This window comes from Malania oleifera, chromosome 8 (assembly GCF_029873635.1).
Source record: "Malania oleifera isolate guangnan ecotype guangnan chromosome 8, ASM2987363v1, whole genome shotgun sequence".
NCBI classification, from domain to species: domain Eukaryota; kingdom Viridiplantae; phylum Streptophyta; class Magnoliopsida; order Santalales; family Ximeniaceae; genus Malania; species Malania oleifera.
In genome coordinates this window covers 80,765,889-80,788,237 of record NC_080424.1, presented here as the reverse complement: position 1 = coordinate 80,788,237, position 22,349 = coordinate 80,765,889, and the positions used below count along the sequence as shown (strand labels likewise).

Sequence of the window (22,349 nt, the reverse complement as noted above, 5' to 3'; positions counted from 1 at the left end):
GCAAAAATCGCACAAAATTCCAGGGAATGGGATTGCCTACCAGTTGAGCAAGGTTGCACCATAAAGCAATTCAATTGGATGAATTCCCCATATTTTTCAGGAAGTTCCGACCCAATTATTGCAGAGAATTGGGTACACGAGATTGAGAAGATTCTAGTAGTACTACGCTACACTAATGAGTAAAAAGTTCTCTATGCCACATTCAAGTTGACGGGTGAGGCTGAGCAATGGTGGCTAGCAATGAAACTATTGGAAGAGCTGAGGCCAGTACCCATAGCATTGACTTGGGGTCGTTTTAAGGAGATATTCTATGATCGATACTTCCCCGCCTCCACTAGGGATGCTAAAGCAGAGGAGTTTCTACACTTAACTCAAGGGCACTTGACTGTGCAACAATATGCAACCAAGTTCGTCAAATTGTGTCGTTTTGCCCTATATATGACTCCATACGAGTTCAGAAAGGTGCAGAGGTTCGAAAAGGGCTTGAGATAGGAGATATATGAGCTAGTGGCAATTTTTACAGGTGTGGGATTTCTTAGAGCTAGTGGATAAAGCCACCATGGCAGAGACCAGTCGGCAGAGAGGCATAGGGCTACAAAGCCCGAGAAAAAGGCCTACACCTCCCAATTTTCAGGCAAGTACCAGTTAGAGTCAATGGAGGAGCAACAGTGGGGGCCAGCGACATGGAATGGAAAACCGAGCTAAACAAGGTAATCCATTATGCCCTCCTTGTCCTAAGTGTAATAGGAGACATACGGGGGAATGTCAGGTTAGAGTAATTATTCGCTTCTAGTGTGGTTGGCCCGGCCACATAGCGAGAGAGTGTCGAGCACTGCCAATTAATGCACCCACTCCTAGACAATTTTAGGGAAAAAATCAGGCACCCTGAGGCAACCAGCAAAGGAACACCGCCCTGGCGTGGATTTATGCACTTACACCGGGGGATGTAGAGAATGCAAGTGACATGGTGATAGGTACCATTTTTATATTGCCATATAAAGCTATTGTGTTGTTTGATTTAGGGGCAACTCCTTCATTCATAGCACGGAATTTTGTCAACTTATGTGGAATGGATGCTCAACCACCGGATGCTAATCTATCAATGGCTACACCGATAGGAACCGTGGTGGTGTGTAGGAGAGTACTTAAAGATTGTCTAATCAATATTCAGGGGAGGTTGCTACCTGCTAATTTGGTGGTCCTCGACATGAATGGATTTGAGGTGATTCTAGGGATGGATTGGCTAGCTTCCAGTTATACCAGTATTGACTGCTACAAGAAAGAAGTAGTATTCAAACCCCCAGGGGAGCAGGAGTACAGATTTGTTGGGACGTGCGTGCGCTCCTCACCATAAATATTGTCGGCTATTCAAGTGTGGAGGTTGCTTCTGGAGGGATGTCAAGGGTATCTAGCCTATGTGAAGGAAGCACTAGAAGGGGGAATTAAAGTTGGAAGATATCTCGATAGTGAGGAATTTTTCGAATGTGTTTTTGGAGGATTTGCTGGGGTTGCCTATCGATTGTGAAGTCGAGTTTTCTATCAACCTATCTCTGGGAACAACGCCGATTTCTAAGGCTCCGTACATAATAGCTCCAGCGGAGTTGAAAGAATTAAAAGAACAGTTATAGGAATTACTAGTTAATGGATTTATCAGGCCTTGCGTGTCACCCTAGGGAGCACCAGTGCTTTTGGTGAAAAAGAAAGATAGGTTGATGAGAATGTGTATCAACTACAGAGAAATAAATAAAGTGACAATTAAGAAAAAATACGGGCTACCCTGTATTGATGACCTGTTTGACCAGCTTTAGGGAACACACGTTTTCTCTAAGATTGATCTTCGATCCGGGTACCATCAAGTGAAGGTAAAGGCAAAGGATGTTTCAAAGACTACGTTCTAAACTAAGTATGGCCATTATAAATTTTTTGCTATGTCATTTGGACTGACTAATGCTCCTGCTATATTTATGGACCTGGTGAATGGGGTCTTCCATCAGTATTTGGATCAATTTGTGGTGCTATTTATTGACGTCATTCTAGTATATTTAAAGAGTCCCAAGGAGCACGAGGATCATTTGATGATAGTTCTTTAGGTGTTGAGAGAAAGGAAGTTGTACACCAAATTCAAGAAGTGTGAGTTCTGATTGGAATGAGTCATATTCCTCAGGCACGTGATATCTAAGAGTGGCATTTCTGTGGACCTAAGCAAGATATATTTTATTGGTCAATAGGCCTAGTTTTAATAACATTGATTCGAATTATTATTCTTTATATAGTTTTCAGAATTACTCTACCTAAAATTCATTAAATCTGAACTATCTAACAATTTTTCAATAGTTATTGAAACTGATATACCCCAAAAATATTCTCATTTAAAAGGAGAAACGGTTTCGATTCCTCCATTAAACCACCTTCCATAACCGACGAGAAGATTAAATCACCCACATTGAAGAGAGGGGCGGTTATAAAAGCATATTCTAAAACCCCCCAAATCAATGTCCATAAAGTCTAAGTAACTCCCACAAGTGCAATAATGCGCTCATAAATATTGGATCACTGAAGGGTCAACCTCCACCACTATAAAAGGGGGATGTGGGAAGAGGTAAGGCATCTCATTCATATCCATTCTTTTACCGTTACAATTAGCTTCTCAATAAAGTCTCTTACTTAGGCATCAAAGTGACCCCCGGAAGTACACCTCGGGTCCTCCAAGCCATCCTTACCTTCTCTTTTTAAGGTGGTCGTGATTGAGGAACGTCTCTAAAGAACGTTCAATTTTATTCAGCAATAGTTTGTGCCGTCTATGGGAACTTTTTGAGAGGCTTTCTTTTCCAATCCTTGAATCATAACCACATGAAATAACTCAAAATCAGAGCTTTCCATGGGTGACCAATCACCCTAATCCATACACTCTGCATCAGGTGACAATTCGGTCATGACAAGAGGTGAGTTCCTTATTTTCTAGAAAAGGATCGAGGACATGTTCAGTATGATCCTACAGCAAAAAAAGGATCATAACGAATTTGTTCCTCACCCTAACCAAGTAGATCTTGAGTCATGTGGGAAAGCTGCAATCCCACTGGAGATCAATGATGAGGCTAATCCCGCAAAGAATGTGGAGGGTGTGAATAGTGTGGGAATTAACGAACAACGATCGAATGAACTAGAGGAAAGGTTTAAGAGAATTGACCAGTTGGAGAAAATGATGAAGGAAGCGCGCAACAACCCATCCTTTGGGCAGTCCTTGTTGAAATCTTTAGATTCGCCTTTCACAAGAGAGGTAATGAATGTTCCCATGCCTAGAAAGTTTAAAATGCTGAGTGTGTAAGGGTATAAAGGTTTGTCCGATCCTATCGACTATCTGGACACCTTTAAAGTGTTGATGCAACTGCAAGATGCACTAGATGCAATCATGTGCCGAGCATAGCAACTTTAAAAGGGAAGGCCAGGGCATGGTATCAGACCTTGAAGCCTATCTCTATTGGTTCTTTTTCTAAAATGGAGTAGTAGTTCATTGGGCACTTTATCAGTAGTCGAAGGATAGCAAAAACTTTGGCTCATATGATGAGCCTTATTCAAGTACAATGGGAAACGTTAAAGAAATATGCACTGTTTTGTCAATGTAACCCTGGAGATCCAAAAATTGGATCACAAAGTAGCAGTAGCAGCCCTGACAACGACTCTCCCTGTGACACCCTATGAAATTCTACCATAAATATGTTCTGATACCAAAATGTGACACCCTGTGAAATTCTACCATAAATATGCTCTCATACCAAAATATAACAACTTGGTATCCGATGTGGCCACCAGGTACACTTGTCCATAACCTATATAATACAACATAGCGGAACATAAATGTACAAACTCCAAATACAATACCAGAGTTCTACTGTCACCTGATATACATACATATTTCCCCACAAATCTATAAATACATCCCTCGAAACACTAAGTGTAGCCATTTACATTATTGTGTCTCAAAAAAATGTACCCTAAACAAACTTTAATCAACCCTACCCTGGAGCACTCTAGGCTTGATTTCTGGAATTTCCTAAAATGTTAGAAATTATAAGAGTGGGACACATCTCAGTTAGACGGAATAGATTATCATAAGTGTATGAGAACATGAGTTTTAGGATTCTAGAAACACATCCATTTAATAATTAACTATAACTAATAAAACATGTAAATATGTACTCACACTTATGTATATATCTGAAAACACATATTTCCTTTTTCTAAACATACTATATCATTATACATAGTTCTCTACAATGATGAAATCATCATATATATACATAAGAAATTTTCCTGAATGGACGATCATATATCATCATGTAATAACTCCACATGATCGAGTTGTACGGCCCGAAGGCAAGACTTAGCCATGGCTGGCCTACCATCAGGCTAAGTCAAATTCAACACGTCTATAGTACAATTTGCCTACCGCAGCCTGGTCCGGACCCAAGAGTGGTCAATATCTCTTCACAGGCCAAATCAACTTCCATTACCAACACCCTTTCTAAGTAGTGTGGTTGCACTAACTATGACAATAGCTACGGTACCGTGCTCTTAATATGAACCAGTCCATCAGGGCTCTACTACCATATAATACATTTCATATAATTTAACTATAACATAATCTCATTTAAAATTTGTCATGTTCACAATTTATTCTGTGTAAAATCATATCATATCATATCTTGGCACACAACCATAAATAATCGACACACATCCATCTATAATTGACACACAACCATGTGTAATCGGCACACAGTCATCTGTATTCGACGCACAACCGTCTATAATCGGCACACAACCATCTGTACTCATATCATAATTACATAATATTTACTGCATTTTCTAAAATCAGTATATACCCATGCCACACAATTTGGGTGATCTCATTATACTCGTTTTCCTAAATATTTATATATATAATCATAATTCAAAATCCCCATTTCCATATACCAGAATATCCAGAAAAACATATATATATATATATATATATATATATTTCCTGTAATCTTATATTACAATTTAATCAGTTAAATATTTAAAAATACCTGACATAATCTATTTCCCTTACCTTTTCACTGGAGTGGTGCCTAGGATCCCTAAACAGCAAAACAGCTCCAGTTAAACTGTTAAGAACTGTTGCTAGGATCCCGTAATGATGTTTATCAATCGATTCAGGCTAAAATTGGGTGAGAAATTGAGGAGAGAGTGGGAGAACCGTAGCCCTAGAAAGAGAGAAAGAGAGAGTATAATTTTTTTTTCAAAGAAAAATGAATTAGAATCCTATTTATAGGCTACAGTCCCAGCCAAAACCGTCGACGATTTTCTAGAAACCATTGACGGTTTGGTTTTTAACCAAACCAATTTTTACTATTTTACCATTACTGAGCCTCGGTAACTCGAAACCGTCGACAATTTTCTTGAGCTCCCTAAACCGTTGACGGTTTGGTCCTACACCAAACCGATTTCTCCTTTTTCTTTATTATTATTTTTTTAGGTTTTTACATTCTCCCCTCCTTATAAAAATTCCATCCTCGAAATTTACCATGTAGCACTCATACCAACTTTAGAATTCCAATAGATGGTAACCCCACATTGCAAAGGATCCAGCAGCCATCCACATAGCGGCCCCATCCCAATTTTATCAATTACCCTCACTTATGGTCGAAGAATACCATGGTTACATATATAGGTTTTGGGAGATTACAAATAGTCAATTAAAAGTGCTCCCAAAACTGTTCAAAATTTAAATACCATAAAAAAATATATTTAAACTAAAAAACTTATCCTAAACAAGTCTTAATCAAACAACCAAAATGCTTACTTGCCTCGCGCTGGGCCTAGCTTAATAAGTGTGGGTATCTATGGCTCATTTTATCTTCTAGTTCCCATGAAACTTTCTTAACTGCGTGATTATGTCAGAGTACTTTTACCAAAGGGATCATTTTAGTTCGCAGTTCTTGTTCCTTCCAGTCCAAAATCTGAATTGGCACTTCTTCATATGGTAGGGTATCTTTAAGTTCTAGTGACTCATTACTGATCACGTGTGAAGGATCAGAGACATATTTTTTCAACATAGACACGTGAAACACATCATGGATCCTAAACAGAGTCGGAGGTAATGCTAACCTATAGGCAACTGGACCAATTCTTTCTAGTATCTCAAACAACTCAATATACCTAGGGCTTATCTTACCCTTTTTCACAAATATCATAACACCTTTCATTGGTGCAATGCTCAAGAATACATGATCTCCCACACCAAATTCTAGCTCTCATCGGCGAGTGTCAGCATAACTTTTTTGTCAACTCTGGGCTGTTTTGATCCTTTCTCAGATGAGTTTGATTTTCTCAAAAGTCTGCTGTATAATCTCTGGCCCCAAAATTTGTATTTCACCAACTTCATCCCAATACAAAATAGATCGACACCTTTGACCATATAACACTTCATACGGTGCCATCTCAATACTGACCTGGTAGCTGTTGTTATACGCAAATTCAACTAGTAACAAATATTGGATCCAACTACCTCCAAAGTCTAATACACAGGCCCACAACATATCTTCCAACATCTGTATTGTCCTCTTTGTCTGTTCATTGGTCTGAGGATAAAATGTTGTATTAAATGTCAACTGAGAACCCAAGGCTCCTTGCAAACTCTTTTAGAACTTATATGTGAACCATGGGTCCCAATCTGATACGATGGACACTGGCACGCCATGCAGTCTAACTATCTCTTGTATATATAATTCTGTCAATCTACTCATGGAGTAATTAACTCTGATTGGAAGAAAATGGGCAGTCTTCGCCAATCGGTCAATGACTACCCAAATGGCGTCTTGTCCATGAAGTATTGATGGTAATCCCATAACGAAGTCCATAGAAATATACTCCCACTTTTACTCGAGAATGTGAAATGGTTGCAACGGTCCCGTCGATCTCTGATGCTTAGCTTTCACCTACTGGTATGTCAAGCACTGATCTATGTATCGAGCAATTTCTTTATTTATATTACTCCACTAAAAAAACTCTAGTAGATCCTTATACATCTTAGTGCTTCTTGGATGCACTGTATAAAGGGAACAATGCGCTTCCTCCAAAATAGTTCTTTTAATTTTAGCATCATTAGGTACACATAATTTGGTACAGAACCTCAACACTCCCTCATCTGAGATATTAAAATCTGGCCTCAGTACACTCCACACTTTATCCACAATTTTCACCAATTCCACATCTTTTATCTTAGCAGCCTTAATCCTTTCTTGTAAAGTAGGTTGAATTACTAGATTAGCGATGAGTGCTTGGCGATTTCCCTCTACTAATTCCACACCAAATCTTTCTAAATCCATCATAATCTGATGTTGAGTTACGATTGCTGATACTGATGCACTTCCTGACTTACGACTCGACACATCAGCTACTGCATTAGCTTTCCTCGGGTGATAGCTGATAGTGCAGTTATAGTCCTTAATTAGCTCTAGCCACCTTATTTGCCCCATATTCAACTTCTTTTGTGTGAAGAAGTACTTAAGTCTTTTGTTGTTTGTGAAGATCTCGCACCTACCCCCATAAAAATAGTGTCTCCAAATTTTTAACACATAAACCACTGCTGCTAATTCCAAATCATGTGTTAGATAATTCTTCTCGTACTCCTTAAATTGCCGAGAAGCATAAGCTACAACTTTCCCTTGTTGTATCAGCACACATCTGAGCCCTTTTTGATAGGCATTACCGAAGATTACAAAACACCCCTCTCCCAAAGGGATTGTCAATACTGGCGCAGTAATAAGTCATTGTTTTACCTCCCAAAAGCTATGTTCACATTCATCTGTCCATTCATATCTTACATTCTTCCTGGTCAACTTTGTCAGAGTGCCTGATAACTTAGAAAAATCCTTTACAAATCAGCAGTAATATCTTACCAAACTCAAGAAACTCCTGACCTCATGGACATTTTTTAGTCTTACCCAATCCACTATTGCCTTTAAATCGAGTTACAAGTTCATCAATTTATTCAACTTACCCAAAAATCAAGTTCAACCAATGATGTCATTACAATATTGTTACTTTTTCTATTCATTTAAGTTAATTCTCTATAATAGAAGCGTAAAACAACAATAATGATGAATGCAACCTTGTATGACTAATATTGTAGGAGGAATGATTAAGTTCCTATTATTATTATTTTTTTAAAAATGAGCGACTTATTAAAAAAAAAAAAGTTTCAAACTCTAAAATTAATTATACTTGCAAAAGCTCAACCAAGAGCCCCATATACAATCAAGGATCAAGATATTTGAAATTGCACTTTTGGTGACTTTGTTATATATACATATATATGTTGATAGTCTCTTCTACACGCTTTATTGCATAAATGCTCCCTTTGTCTCACAAATGCACATGTATGTTAACATCAAAATTGTTAAAATATAGTTAATTAGATAGTATGTATTTAATAAACTCTAAAAAGAGTAAATCTTGAAAGATTAATTTCCTCACCACAACACACAATAATAAAAATAAAACACAAATCAACGTCTTTAAAAAAAAAATAGTCCCATCAATTATCAATAGATCGATCAGTTTACAACTCGACCAAACCAACTATTCAAACTAATTAAGTTCCAAATGACATCATCTTGATGTCACATTTTTGTATACAATTTTTATATTGTTATACTATGTGGCTCATATCGAGTGGAACACATGTATAGAGAATGCAGGCTGAAGAAAATAAAGATGCTGGTCTAAAGAAAACTGTCAACAATTTTCTATTGATATATTAACGGTTTCTTCTGTAAGCCAATTAGGAAGAAAACCATTGACGGTTTGACATAGGTACATTGACGGTTTCTTCAACTAAAGAAAAACCATCAATGATTTCATCAAACTATCAACGGTTTTGTTCGGCATCGGTTTTGAAATTAAAACTAGGACAAATAAAAGGTTGGGGGTGTGGGGGCAAATCCTCCATGGAAAGTATATGTGTATTTAAGGAATTTCTCTAATACCTTTGCACGTCTAGGGTTAGTATAAATAAAATGATTGTTGACTTTTTGAGTCTTATCTCATTTTTTATAATGACAAATATAAGGTATTTAATGTTTACCTAATTTGTGTGCAGGATAAATTGGAAATATGATATGTCACACAGTGACTTGAAGAATATAAAGGCCTAGAAGATTCAATTGTTGTATTTTATATTCATTCATTCAGGGTCTGTAATATAACTATCTATCGGTCTGTAATAATCTGCATATCATGCATGATAGGAACTGATAAGCTCAAGACCACTAAAATGATCTTAGGGATCACCCTTCAGTCGACCGACACTAGGTTTTTAGGCGTACTCTCAAAGACCTTAGAATGACTTTAGGTATTTGCATTTACATGTAAAATAGTCTCCAAGATCACATATAATATTAAGGGAATCAATTGAATTAACATAGGACTTAAAAGGCAAAATGAATAGGTTTCGAGCGACCAAACCCCTAGTGTTCAAAACACTTCGGGCAACCGAACCTTTGACCAGCAGAGTGTTGACTTGGTTTCAGGCGACCAAACCAATTTGACCGTAGCATCCTTGGGCAACCGAATCGCTATTCTGACTTTTCCCAACAACTCAGCAGCTCGAACTTAAATGTTCAAAATAGCCTCAAGCACCCAAACACATGAGTTCGGTCTGCCAAACTCAGGACCGGGCAACTGAACCATGGTCTTTTGAAAACGCCTTTGGTTCAGCAAACCAAGCCTATATTTGGGCACCCAAACTTCAAAAAGAAATTTTCTTAGTGTGTCTATTCGGGCGACCGAACCAAGGGTCAGGCACTTGAAACTCTCGGGTTGAAATAATTTTAATTACGATAACACGGGGTTATTTGGGTTAAATTGGTTTAAAACTTTTTTAATTATTCTCATCATATTCCAATGGCCAAAATTTTATGTGAGGCTATATATATAAGCTCATTTGCAAAAATTAAGGTGTGATTAGAGATTTGATTAATATATTTTTCCTCTGAAATTTTAGTGCCTCTCTTTCACATTCAAGCTCAAATACTCCACCTATTTTCATTCTCTTGCAAAATCATATTTGGTGTGAGTACTTTGAGAATTCCTACACTTCCTATACAAGCTTATACTCTCATATTGCTTGTTGATTTTTATTGAGAGTTAAGCCTAAAAGCTTTCCCCCTTAAGTTAATCAATATTCATTTTGTGGGGAAACTTTTTACTAACTTGTGAGTCTTTGCATTTTTCATTGCAAGACTCTTAGGCTTGTCTTGTGTTTTTGTAGAAAACTTTTTGACAAGCTTGCTTTGAAAATATCTCTTGTGCTTAATCTTGTGAAAATTATTTTGAGATATTTCGATTACATTCTTAAAAATCTTTGAAACCCTATTTGTGATTGATATATACTTAAATGTTGTTTCAAAGATAGATTGATAATACACTCTCACTCTTGATTGACTATAGACACTAGATTGAGTGTTATCACACATATTGCATAGAGCTTATAGTTCCTATATTATTGATGTGCATTGATTGATTGATTATATTGTGTGTATTGTAGTACACATTTGCTTTTATAAAAGCATATTTCTATGTACGCAAAGTTTTACAATTTGTTGTCTTCCAAGTGTGGGCTTGAGGAGGGAGACTAGCCCATTTGAATAGTTTCGTATTAGCTTAGACCCAGTTAGGAAAGTTAGGTGCACCATCCTAGTAAGGTGAGGTTATAAGTTGAGGTTAACCCCATGAATTGATCTGATTGTAACCAATGCTGCTCCACCCGTTAAGTGAGCATTAATGGAATCCTTGGGCTTGTGAGCTAGAGGTGAGGATGTAGGCTGTATTAGTCGAATCCCGATAACATATCGTGTGTGTACTTTATATTTTCCGCAGTTTATTTTCCGCACTTTCATTTTCAGCACATGTATGTACTCTGTTTAATTCATTATACGTTGTACATGTGTTAATTAGGTTTATGATTAAATAAAAAGACCCTGAGTTTGTGTAATACTGTTGCTGGTTAAACTGAACCTAGGAGAGATATTTTAAGTACCCAATTCATCCCCCCTCTTGGGAATACACTAAAGCTAACAATAATGTAAACCTATTTGTGATAATAGTGAATTTCAGCTGCTGGTTGCTCCTATAGAGGTAGGCATTCTGCTGAACCATGTTAAATTTGTTTGTGCATTTCTTGCTTTCCTTATCTTTGTGATTGTTTCTATATTATTCATCATAATTGTCGCACGATCATTCCACTTCATCACATCAATTGGTATCAAAGCCATATGTAGGTTACAATGGCTAGGATTTCTTTTGCAAAGTTTGACATGATCAAGTTCAAAAATTTTGAAAATTTTGAATTATGGCAGAGTAGGGTCAAGGATTTGTTAGTGCAATAAGGCATGGTGAAGGCGTTATATGAAAAAGCAACTGGAAGGCATGGACGACATGACTTGGAAGGAACTAGAAGCGAAGGTTGTGACAACTATCAAGCTTTGTCTGGCTAATGACGTGATGTATCATGTCATAGATGAGGAATCACCAGTGTCAGTTTGACTGAAATTGGAAAGTCGGTATCTATCCAAGTCGTTGACGAACAAGCTTTATCTTAAATAGGAATTGTAAGGTCTTAAGATGTCAGAGGGTTCAAATATGAACCAACACATCAACTTGTTCATCTAGATCATTGGTGATTTGAAGCAAATTGATGTGAAGTTCAAAGATGAAGAAAAGACATTGATGTTACTGAATTCCCTACCTGCTTCTTTTATACATGAAAATTTGGTTACAAATCTGATCTAGGGAAAATAAACTCTCGAATTGGAGGAGATCACAAGTGCTCTTTTAGGTTTTCATCAGGGGAAGAAAGCCAGTGGTGAGAATTTACAAGGTGAAAGGCTTATGGTGAGGGGTAACCAGGAACGTGGGAGAAGCAAGTTCCAGAGCGGACGAAGTAATAATAAATTTCGGTCCAATTCTAGGAAGAGGAAGGACTTATAGTGTTTTAAGTATGGGGAAAAATGGGCACACAAAATAGATGATTATGATAAAGTTAATGTTAAAATATTTTTTGAAATGATGAGTAAAAATTAATTAAATAATTAAATTTCATCCTTACATAATCATCGAGAATAGTTAGAGGAGCTTAGCTCCATCCCTATGAAAAGAGCTTAATGGATTCATATGCATCAATTCACATTTTTTGAATATTGAGGCTCTTCATAAAACCCTGAACATCATATCCAGTGCTTAAAGGTCTATGAATAGATATGGATTGTTCTAGGTTATAAGTATTAATTCATTCTTTAATATTACTTCTAAGATGTATCTGTGGCCTACAGGGATGACCATACTAATTATAATATAGTTGATAAATCATCAGTATGGTTGGGTTAAAGGATTTAAAATGAATAGCTTATACTACTAAGCATAATGAAATATTTTTCTATCTAGTATAAGCAGTTTATTGCATCTAAGCTATCATTCAAATCAAAAGAAGGAGCATCTAAATTGAAAAGTTTCTATCTCGTTATGCTCACCAACATATTTAGCTTAGATCTTATCTGAACTTGCTGTGGTGTGTGATAAAATGAATTAATTTTATTGAAAATTTTATGTTGAAAAATGTGTTATTTTACCACAATCACATGCGTTGCCATATGATCTTACATTTTATTGATTAAATTCTTTAGGATCTATATGGTTGTCCTATTCTAGTTATATTATGAAATTGTACTTAAATACTAAAACCAAAATAATGTTGCTTGCTTGAGCTTAAAAATTAAAATTTCTTTTTCAGCAAGCACACCTCCAGTGCCTTTTTGCAAATATCATAAAGGGGATATATATTTACTTATATATTTTTATTTATGGCAAGATCTGATTTCAAAACTAAAACTCTTTACCTCTTACCTTATTCTTATTGTATACTATATGGTTTTAATTTGCATTACTGGTTCGGTAACTTCACATAAAAATGCATGTGAACTAGTTAGATTGTATTTGTGCTCAAACCAACTATTTGCTCTCATGTCGTGTACTTTAAATTCAAATCTTTCACGAGTCTTATGATATATTTCAATTGCAATGGTTTGTGCATATTTATGGTCAAATTTTGTTTTCATGTTATTTAAATCTTTTAATGACCAGTTATAATTATTTGTGTACTTAATTGCTATATTTCATACTATCTTTGTCATTCATTTTGCATTGTATGATTATATTATCTTTTTGAATGCTGACAGTAATGCTTATTGATATACTAGACTGCTTGAGTTGAGTAAATTATTATAAATCATTTGTTAAACTCAATCAAGTCATTTCTATGCAGATTTTTTTTTTTTTTTGGGAAACGGTCTATTTTTAAATGGCATGTTGCCCAAATTTCTAAAGATTTTCCCAAAACCATATTTGTATTTAAATGACAATTATCCTTTGTTTGCCTATATGTTTCAATTGTTATTCTTGTATGGCCTTTTTTACTATTGCCAAAAGGGGGAGAAGAGGCAAAACTTGGTACCTTGGGAAAATGTTTGAACTTTTAAAACCGTTTACATTTCCCTTATGCATACTATCAAGGGAAGCCTTTCTTAGGTGTATCCACTTTTGCATATGGTATTTGTCATCATCAAAAAGGAGATTTTTGATCTTATTGGTCATATCCCATTTTGATTATGACAAATACTTTGGTATTTAATGTTTGCCAAGTTTGTATGCAGGATTAATTGGCAGTATCATATGGTGCACATGAACTTGAAGGGAAGTGAAGACCTAGAAGATTCATTTTATTGTAATTTATATTATATTCAATTCAGGTCTGTAATAGTAAAGTAGAATGGTCTGTAATGATCTACATATCATGCATATAAGAACTATAAAGCTCAAATGACCATAGACAAACTTCGGTCGACCTTCAGTAGACTGACGCCAGGTTTTTAGGCTTAATTGAAAAGCCTAGACCTTAGAGAGACCCTAGGTCCTTGCACTTACACTTAAGATAGTCCCCAATATCACATATATTATCAAGGGAAACAATTGAATTGGAATATGACATGAAGGGCCAAAATTGTGAGGTTTCGGGCGACCGAACCCTTAGTGTTCAAAACACTTCGGGCGACCAAAGCTTTGACTGGTAAGAAGGTTGACTTGGTTTTGGGCTACCGAACCATTTTGACCATAGCGTCCACGGGTGACCGAACCATTACTCTGACTTATCCCACCAACCTGGCAACCCAAACTTATACGTTCAAAAAGGCCTCCGATGATTGAACACATGCGTTTGGCAAATTGAACTCAGGATTGAGCACCCGAACGGCGGTCTTTTGAAATAGCCTTTGGTTCAGCAAACTGAGCCCATATTTGGGCAAAAAGAACTTTTTTGAGTGTGTCTGTTCGGGTGACCGAACTATGGATCGGGTACCCAAAACTCTCAAGTTGGTCCAATTTTTAACCGAGGTAAATAAGGTTAAACATGGTTAATTTTTCTAATCACTTTTAAAATAAATTTAATAATTACCCTTTTGTCCCTAACGGTCATAATTTTCTCCTTTCCTATATATATCTCCTCATTTGTTCAATTAATCAGTGATTAGTAAAAAAGATTAAGCCAAAACTCTCTCAAATTTTCAAATCCTATTTTGTTCATACTACTTCCATACACTCTAAAACTTTGATATTGTGCATCATTCCATATTACTTATAACTCTCATAGTGATTGTTTATTGATTTTGTTATTGAGAGTTAAGCATAAAGTTTGCCGCCAATTTAACTTAATAAATCTAGTGTGTGGAGAACTTTGAGGCTTGTGGGTCTTTGCATTGATATTGCAAGATTCCTTAGCCAATATTTTTGGTGTGCAAAATATTTTAATAAGTTTGCATTCAAACATCTCTTGTGCTAAGTACATAAAGAAAATATTTTTGAGTTTGTTTGAATCATCTTGCTAGCATCTTTGAAATCCTAAATTGATATTAAGATTATTTCATACATTGTTTCAAAGAAAAGGATATTGATACACTTTTGTGCTTGACTGAGTATATTCTTTAGATTTAAGTGTTTAGCACATGTATAGCATAGAGCTTATATTTCCTATCTGCTTGAGGTGCATTGATTATATTGTGCATAGTGGTACATATCTACTTGTGTAAAAAGCATATTTTCGTGTACGTAAAGTTTTTTATCTATTGTATTCTAGGCATGGGCCTGAAGAGGGAGACTAGCCCTGTTGAATAGTCCCGAATTGGCTTAGACCCGGTTAGCTATAAATAGACCCCAGACGCACTATCAACCCACCCACCAGGTATGGTTTTGACAATTTGGTCTCTTATGCACTCATTACTAGTAGTGGAAATCGTACTACTTTTCAAGAGGGGATGCACAACCAAAAGAAGAGTATATGGATGAGTTCTATGGTGGACGAGATGAAGTCTCTATATAAGAATCAGACGTGGGAGTTGGTGGAGCTTCCAGAGGGGAAAAGAACAATAGGATGCAAATGGGTGTACAAGAAGAAAGAAGCAGTATCAGAAAAAAGAAGGAAAAAAATTCAAGGCTCGTTCAGTAGCAAAGGGTTACTCACAGAGGAAAGGGGTTGACTATGATGAGATCTTCTCCCCTATGGTGAGACACACTTCCATTAGGGCAATGTTGAGTTTGGTAGCATATTTTGATATGCATTTGGAGCAGATGGATGAAAGACAAATTTTCTTCATGGTGACTTGGAGGAGCTAATTTACATGGGACAGCTAGAAGGGTTCAATCAACCCAGACTAGAACACTTGGTTTGTAAATTGAGGAAATCACTTTATGGGCTAAAGCAGTGTCTGAGGTAGTGGTATAATGTAACGACCTGCTTATCTTATCATATATTAAAACATACTTGATAATAATGTCAACCCGAACCCGTGGGTAATGGGGACACCTGTCATTCACAGCGAAAACCTAAATAGTAGTAAATATAAATCACATTCTCAAAACCATAGAATATATAATACCAAAGTTAACTATAAACCATCACGTTCTATATTTATATACAATCCCCAGAATATCCAAAAACACCAAAAAGTATTTCCTAGGATCCCACAACAAAAACCGTTGATCCTAGCACAACACTTACCCTCCTAGCAAGGTAACTCAATAAACTCAACGGCGGCCACGCTCCGCCGGTTTTTCTGAATTTCCTGAAAATCATTTAATTTTTGGGAGTAAGAAACTTCTCAGTAAGGGAAAATAAACTAAATACAATTATGTGGCAACATGAATATTTAATGCAATTATACATATACAGCACATTTCATATATCTGTAAACATTCATCATAACATACTGGATCATCATATACTTTCGTATTTTCTAATAAATCATATCGTTCACAAAATGTCTGTTATATCTGATAATACTGAAAACATACACAGGATGAATAGTTAACTGATGTCATGTATTATCTCCTATGACGGGTTGTGCAGCCCGAAAGCAAGACCCGACAATGGCTGGCCGACCACTGTCGAGTCAAAAATGTTTGTAAGTACAATGGGTCCGCCACACCCTGGTCTGGACTACCAAGTGGACGTCTACAACTCTACACTGAAAGCCACATCAACTATCCATCTCCCACCCCCTCGTAGGGTGGTTAGCACCAATTTGAACATAGATATCTTATCTATATAGTTACGGTATCGTACTCCTGAACTGAACTAAACTAACATCCGAGTTCTGATAACATATAGTACATGATATTATAACATTTAACATAAATCGATTGATAGCATTTCTATACTTTCATAAATATGGTCTCGCGCCAAACATTTTGTAAATACGGCCTCACGCCGAACATTTCATAAATACGGTCTCACGCCGAACATTTCATAAATACGGCTTCGCGTCGAACATTTCATAAATACGGTCTTGTGCCAAACATTTTATAAACACGGTCTTGCGCCGAAAGCATATAACATACACGGCCTTGTGCTGAAAATCTCATACATATCATTCTGAGTAAATAAGTCATTTATCATGTACTTCAAAATTATCATATACTGCATTATTTCATAATTTCTGAAAACATGTTTATTCATAAAATTGTCATATCATAAATACTTTTCATGAAAATAATATTCATGCCACACAAAGCTGAGTAAATTCGTACATTTCATTCTAAATTCGCATTTTCTATATAACAGTAATATTTTCTCATAATATACCAATATAATACATGTTTTTCCTGAAAATTAATTTGTTGTTAAATAATAATAAATTGCATGAAAAATAACTACTTTAATTTATTCCCTTACTTGATACTGAGAAAACCCCCTAAAAATGTTCGTCCTGCACCCGCAGGGTTCCCCGTTCAACACCCTAAAAACGATAACTCGCCGAATTAAACTTTGGTATTTTCCGGTGAATAACATTTCCTATAACTACGGAAAACCTAAATTCTGAATAAAATGTCTTACTTCAACTCAGGGATGAATTTCAACTCACTTCCATCAACGATCCGCTCCAGCAGATTTGGACAGAACTTCTCTAGGAGCATCGTGATGGCCTCTGATCGTTAATTCGGCGAATGACAGAGCCGAAATCGAAGAGAGAGGAGAGAGAAATCGTAGGGAGAGAGACAGTGTGTGATTTTCTAATTTTTCTGCGATTAAATCTGAGTTTTACACTATTTATACTAGTGGCTTCGTCGACGAGCCACGTCACCTCGTCGACGAGGTCAATAGTGAATTTGTCGACGAGGTCTTCCCTTCGTCGATGAGATTCAGAGTTGCCCCAAAACCTCTCAGTATTTTCTCGTCGATGAAACATAGCCTCGTCGACAAGACCTTATGCTATCCTCGTCGATGAATCTCCTAAATTCGTCAACGAGTCCTTGATTAAATTTCTCGATTATTACTCCCAAAGGATAATGTCGTCGATGAACGTTTTTGTTTCCAATTTGAGTCATTACATTCTCCCCTCCTTATAAAATTTAGTCCTCGAAATTTACTATTCATACAACTCATCATCCTTTAAAGGAAAAATGGTCTACTTATTTAATTACTTACCCTCATTTATGGCAAAGGAATACCGTGATTACAAACAACTTTTGAAAGATTACATATATCAAAAGAAAATTCCCCCAAAACTAAAATATCACTTACTAACTAAAGTATTACATATACCTGCAAAAGAAATATTACATATTTACTTACATTTCCTAATTACATCTAAACTTCTTGGAACAATTGCAGGTACTTCTGTCTGATTTGTTCCTCGAGCTCCCAAGAAGTCTCTTCTACTGCATGAATCATCCATAGAACATTTACTAAATGAATCTTCTTGTTACGTAACTCCTACACTTTCCTATCCAAAATTTGTACTGGCACTTCCTCATACACTAGTGAATCACTGAACTCTAATTCACCATAACTGATAATATGAGGAGGGTCTGGGATGCATTTTGTCAACATAGATACATTGAATACATCGTGCATCTTGGATAGTGTAGGCGGTAAAGATAACCTGTAGGCAACCGGTCCCACTTTCTCTAAAATTTCAAATGGACTGATAAACCTAGGGTTAAGTTTACCCTTTCTACCAAACCTCATAACCCCTTTCAGTAGAGCAATCTTCAAAAATACATTATCACCCACATCGAACTCCAAATTCCTGCAGCAATTATTAGCATAACTCTTCTGTCGGCTCTAAGCTGCACTGATTTTATCCCCGATGAGCCGAACCTTATCGTACACCTGTTGTACAAGCTCTGGTCTCACAACTCGCTGCTCACCTATCTCGTCCCAATATAACGGAGAATGACATTTTCTATCGTATAGAGCTTCAAATGGTGTCATGTCAATATTGGATTGATAACTGTTATTATACGCAAACTCTACCAGCGGCATAAACTGAGTCAAGCTATCCCCAAAATCTAAAACACATGCTTAAAGCATATCTTCTACTATTTGTATCGCCCTCTCAATCTGCCCATCCGACTGAGGATTGAATGTCGTGCTGAATGATAGCTGAGACCCTAAAGCTTCCTGCAAGCTTCTCCAGAACCGTGACGTGAGACGCGTGTCTCGATCTGACACTATAGATACTAACACCCCATGAGAATGAACTATCTCCTAGATATAAATCTTCGCCAAACAGCTGAGGGAATAATTTTCGTACTATCGGGAATAGCTGATCTTGATAAGGAGAAAATGGGCAGTTTTAGTCAATCGATCTACTATTACCCAAATTGTATTCTGGCCATGCGATGTCAACGGCAGCCTGGAGACAAAATCCATAGATATATGATCTCACTTCCACTCTGAGATAAATAGTGGCTGCAACTGATCCGCCAGCCTCTAGTGCTCAATTTTTACCTATTGGGACGTCAAACACTAGGCTACATACTCGGCAATCTCTCTCTTCATACCACTCCACCAATAGAACTCTCGCAGATCCCTGTACATTTTCGTACTATCGGGATAAACTGTATACAAAGATCTGTGAGCCTCCTCCAAAATAATCTTCCTGATGTCAATATCAACAGGAACACATAATCTAGAACGGAACCATAAAGTTTCGTCATCTGAAATGCAGAATTCCTCACCCTGACCAGTCTGCATTCTATCTATCACCTCTGCTAATTATGGGTCTTCCTCCTGAGCAGCTCTAATTCTTTCCTGCAGAGTAGGCTGTACCACTAGGCTGACAATACATAATGAAGGATCACTCTCTACCAACTCTATGCCAAGTCTCTCCAGATCCATCATGATCGGATACTGGATCTCCATAGCTACTAACATTGGTCTCGTAGATTTTCTGCTCAACGCATCAATTACCACATTTGCATTTCCTAGGTAATAACTGATGGTACAATCGAAATCTTTAATCAACTCTAACCACCTTCTCTGTCTCATATTCAATTTCTTCTAAGTGAAAAAATACTTTAAACTCTTGTGGTCGAAGAAAATCTCACATGCTCGTCGTATAGATAATGCTTTCAAATTTTCAATGCGTGTACCACTGCAACCAACTCAAGATCATGTGTAAGGTAGTTCTTTTCATATTCTTTCAACAGTCTGGATACATACGCCACCACCCTGCCATGCTGCATCAATACACAATCAAGTCCTTTCAAGGACGCATCACTGTAAATAGTATAACCCTCAACCCCTGACGGAATGATCAATATAGGTGTTGTGACTAGCCTCTACTTCAGTTCCTGAAAACTCTGCTCACAGCTGTCGTCCCACTCAAATATGGCATTCTTCCTAGTCAGACGTGTCAGAGGTCCTGATAAAGCTGAAAATCCCTCAACGAAACGACGATAATAACCAGCTAACTCCAAAAAACTCCTGATCTCTTGGATGTTCCTCGATCTAACTCAATTCACTACCGCCTCAATCTTACTAGGATCCACAGAAATTTCATCTCCTGAGATAACATGCCCCAAAAACACAACTTTCTCGAACCAGAAGTCACATTTACTGAACTTGGCATACAGCTTCTTCTCCTTGAGCATCTACAAAACCTGCTTCAAATGTATCACGTGCTCCTCATAACTCCTCAAATAGACCAGTACATCATTAATAAAAACAACAACAAATTGATCTAAATATGGATGAAAAATCTTATTCATCAATAAAACAAAATATATGAAATGTAATTTTAGTAATGATAGTAGGAATATTGGAGACAAAATTAAAATTAATGATGAAAAAATAAATAGCACTTGTAGATTTCGATACCTTGGATCTATTGTGCAAGCTGAAGGAGAAATTGAAGATGATGTAATGCATAGAGTTAAAGCAGATTGGATAAAATGGAGAAGTACTTCAAGTGTGCTATGTGATCGTAGAATACCCTTAAAATTGAAAGAGAAGTTTCATAAGATAGCTATAAGACCAGCTACGTTATATGGATCGGAATGTTGGGCAACAAAGAAACATAATATCCAAAAAGTAAAAGTTGCCAAGATGAAAATACTTAGATAGATGAGTGGTATAACATTGAAAGATAAATTAATGAATGAACATATTCATGGTAAGTTAGGTGTAACTCCTATAAAAGATAAGATAAGGAAGGGACGACTTAGATGGTATGGACACTTGCAACGTAGGCCTTATAGTGCACCTATGAGGAAGAGTGACTTAGTTACTGTGGGGGGCAGTAAAAGGGGTAGGGGTAGACGTAAAATAACTTGAGAGGAGATAGTGAGTAAAAATTTAATATCCTTGAATTTATCAAAAGAAATGGTTCATGATCGCATAAATTAGCAGAAAAAGATTCATATAGCCGACCTCACTTAGTGGGATTAAGGCTTGGTTATGTTGTTGTTGTTGTTGTTGTTGTTGTAGCCATGAATAAAAAGTCTAAGAAGCATTGTGAAATGCCATTAAAATGATATATAAATATTTCAAAATAAATTTTTTGTTTATTTTAAAATCTCTTCTATGCAACTGAAGACCCTAGAGCAAAAAAATACCATGCTACATTGAAAACTCTATTACAATTAAGTAATAATAGTAGGAGATGTGGCTGAATAAATGCCAACTAAAATGATAGATAAACATTTAAAATATTTCAAAATAAAAATTTTGTTCTACTACTCTCTTCTATACAATTGAAAACCCTACAGCAGCAAAATACCTCTACTACATTGCAAAACTCTAGTACAAGAAGTAATAACAGTAGGATATCTGGCTGAAGAATACAACCCTTATACGTGGCAAATTATGGTACAGCATTAATAGATGGTCAGTTTCCTGGTTCTGGGAATGATATGTGCCATTAGGAAAAGCATAGCAGCATCCTAACACCCATGTTGAAGAACTACATGTAGAAGGGAAGGGAACACATTACTTGTACTCCAACCCTATATTCTTTAGCAACAGAAACTCAATGTTCATGAGCAAATGTTAAAATTTTTTAAAATTCTAATTTGGCTAAAGCTGAATCTAAATCTGAGTTCAAAATGTGAATCTTAGTTATGGCTTGGTTAGGATAAATGTTAGCTAAAACACAGAATGTTCTAATTCATCATGGAGCAAGAGCATGATCCTTGTACAGTATACATTATCCGAAGCTGCCATTGTGGGGCTTTGGATCTATGATTTAGGAGGATTTTCTTGTCATTGAATGAGTTGACAAATGAGAGGGGAACATGATCCTTGTACAATATACATTATTCCGGGCTGCCATTGCGGGGCTTTGGATCTATGATTTAGGAGGATTTTCTTATCATTGAAGGAGTTAACGAATGAGAGAGGCCCCCTCCCCTTTTTTTTCCTGTACCTTATAACAATTTTTATTGGAGAAAAAGGCTTAAATCCCGTATTAACTTGATTT

The 22,349-nt window shown here is 36.6% G+C and overlaps 1 protein-coding gene across 1 annotated transcript in view; it reads right to left on the bottom strand.

The window, feature by feature from the left end:
• Positions 1-15,974: 15,974 nt before the first annotated feature.
• Positions 15,975-22,349, bottom strand: part of LOC131161646 (MFP1 attachment factor 1-like) — a 38,241-nt gene continuing 31,866 nt past the window's right edge. The window contains exon 3 of the transcript XR_009138588.1: positions 15,975-16,208. The gene's annotated coding sequence lies outside the window, so the exon portion shown is untranslated. The remainder of the gene's footprint in view (positions 16,209-22,349) is intronic.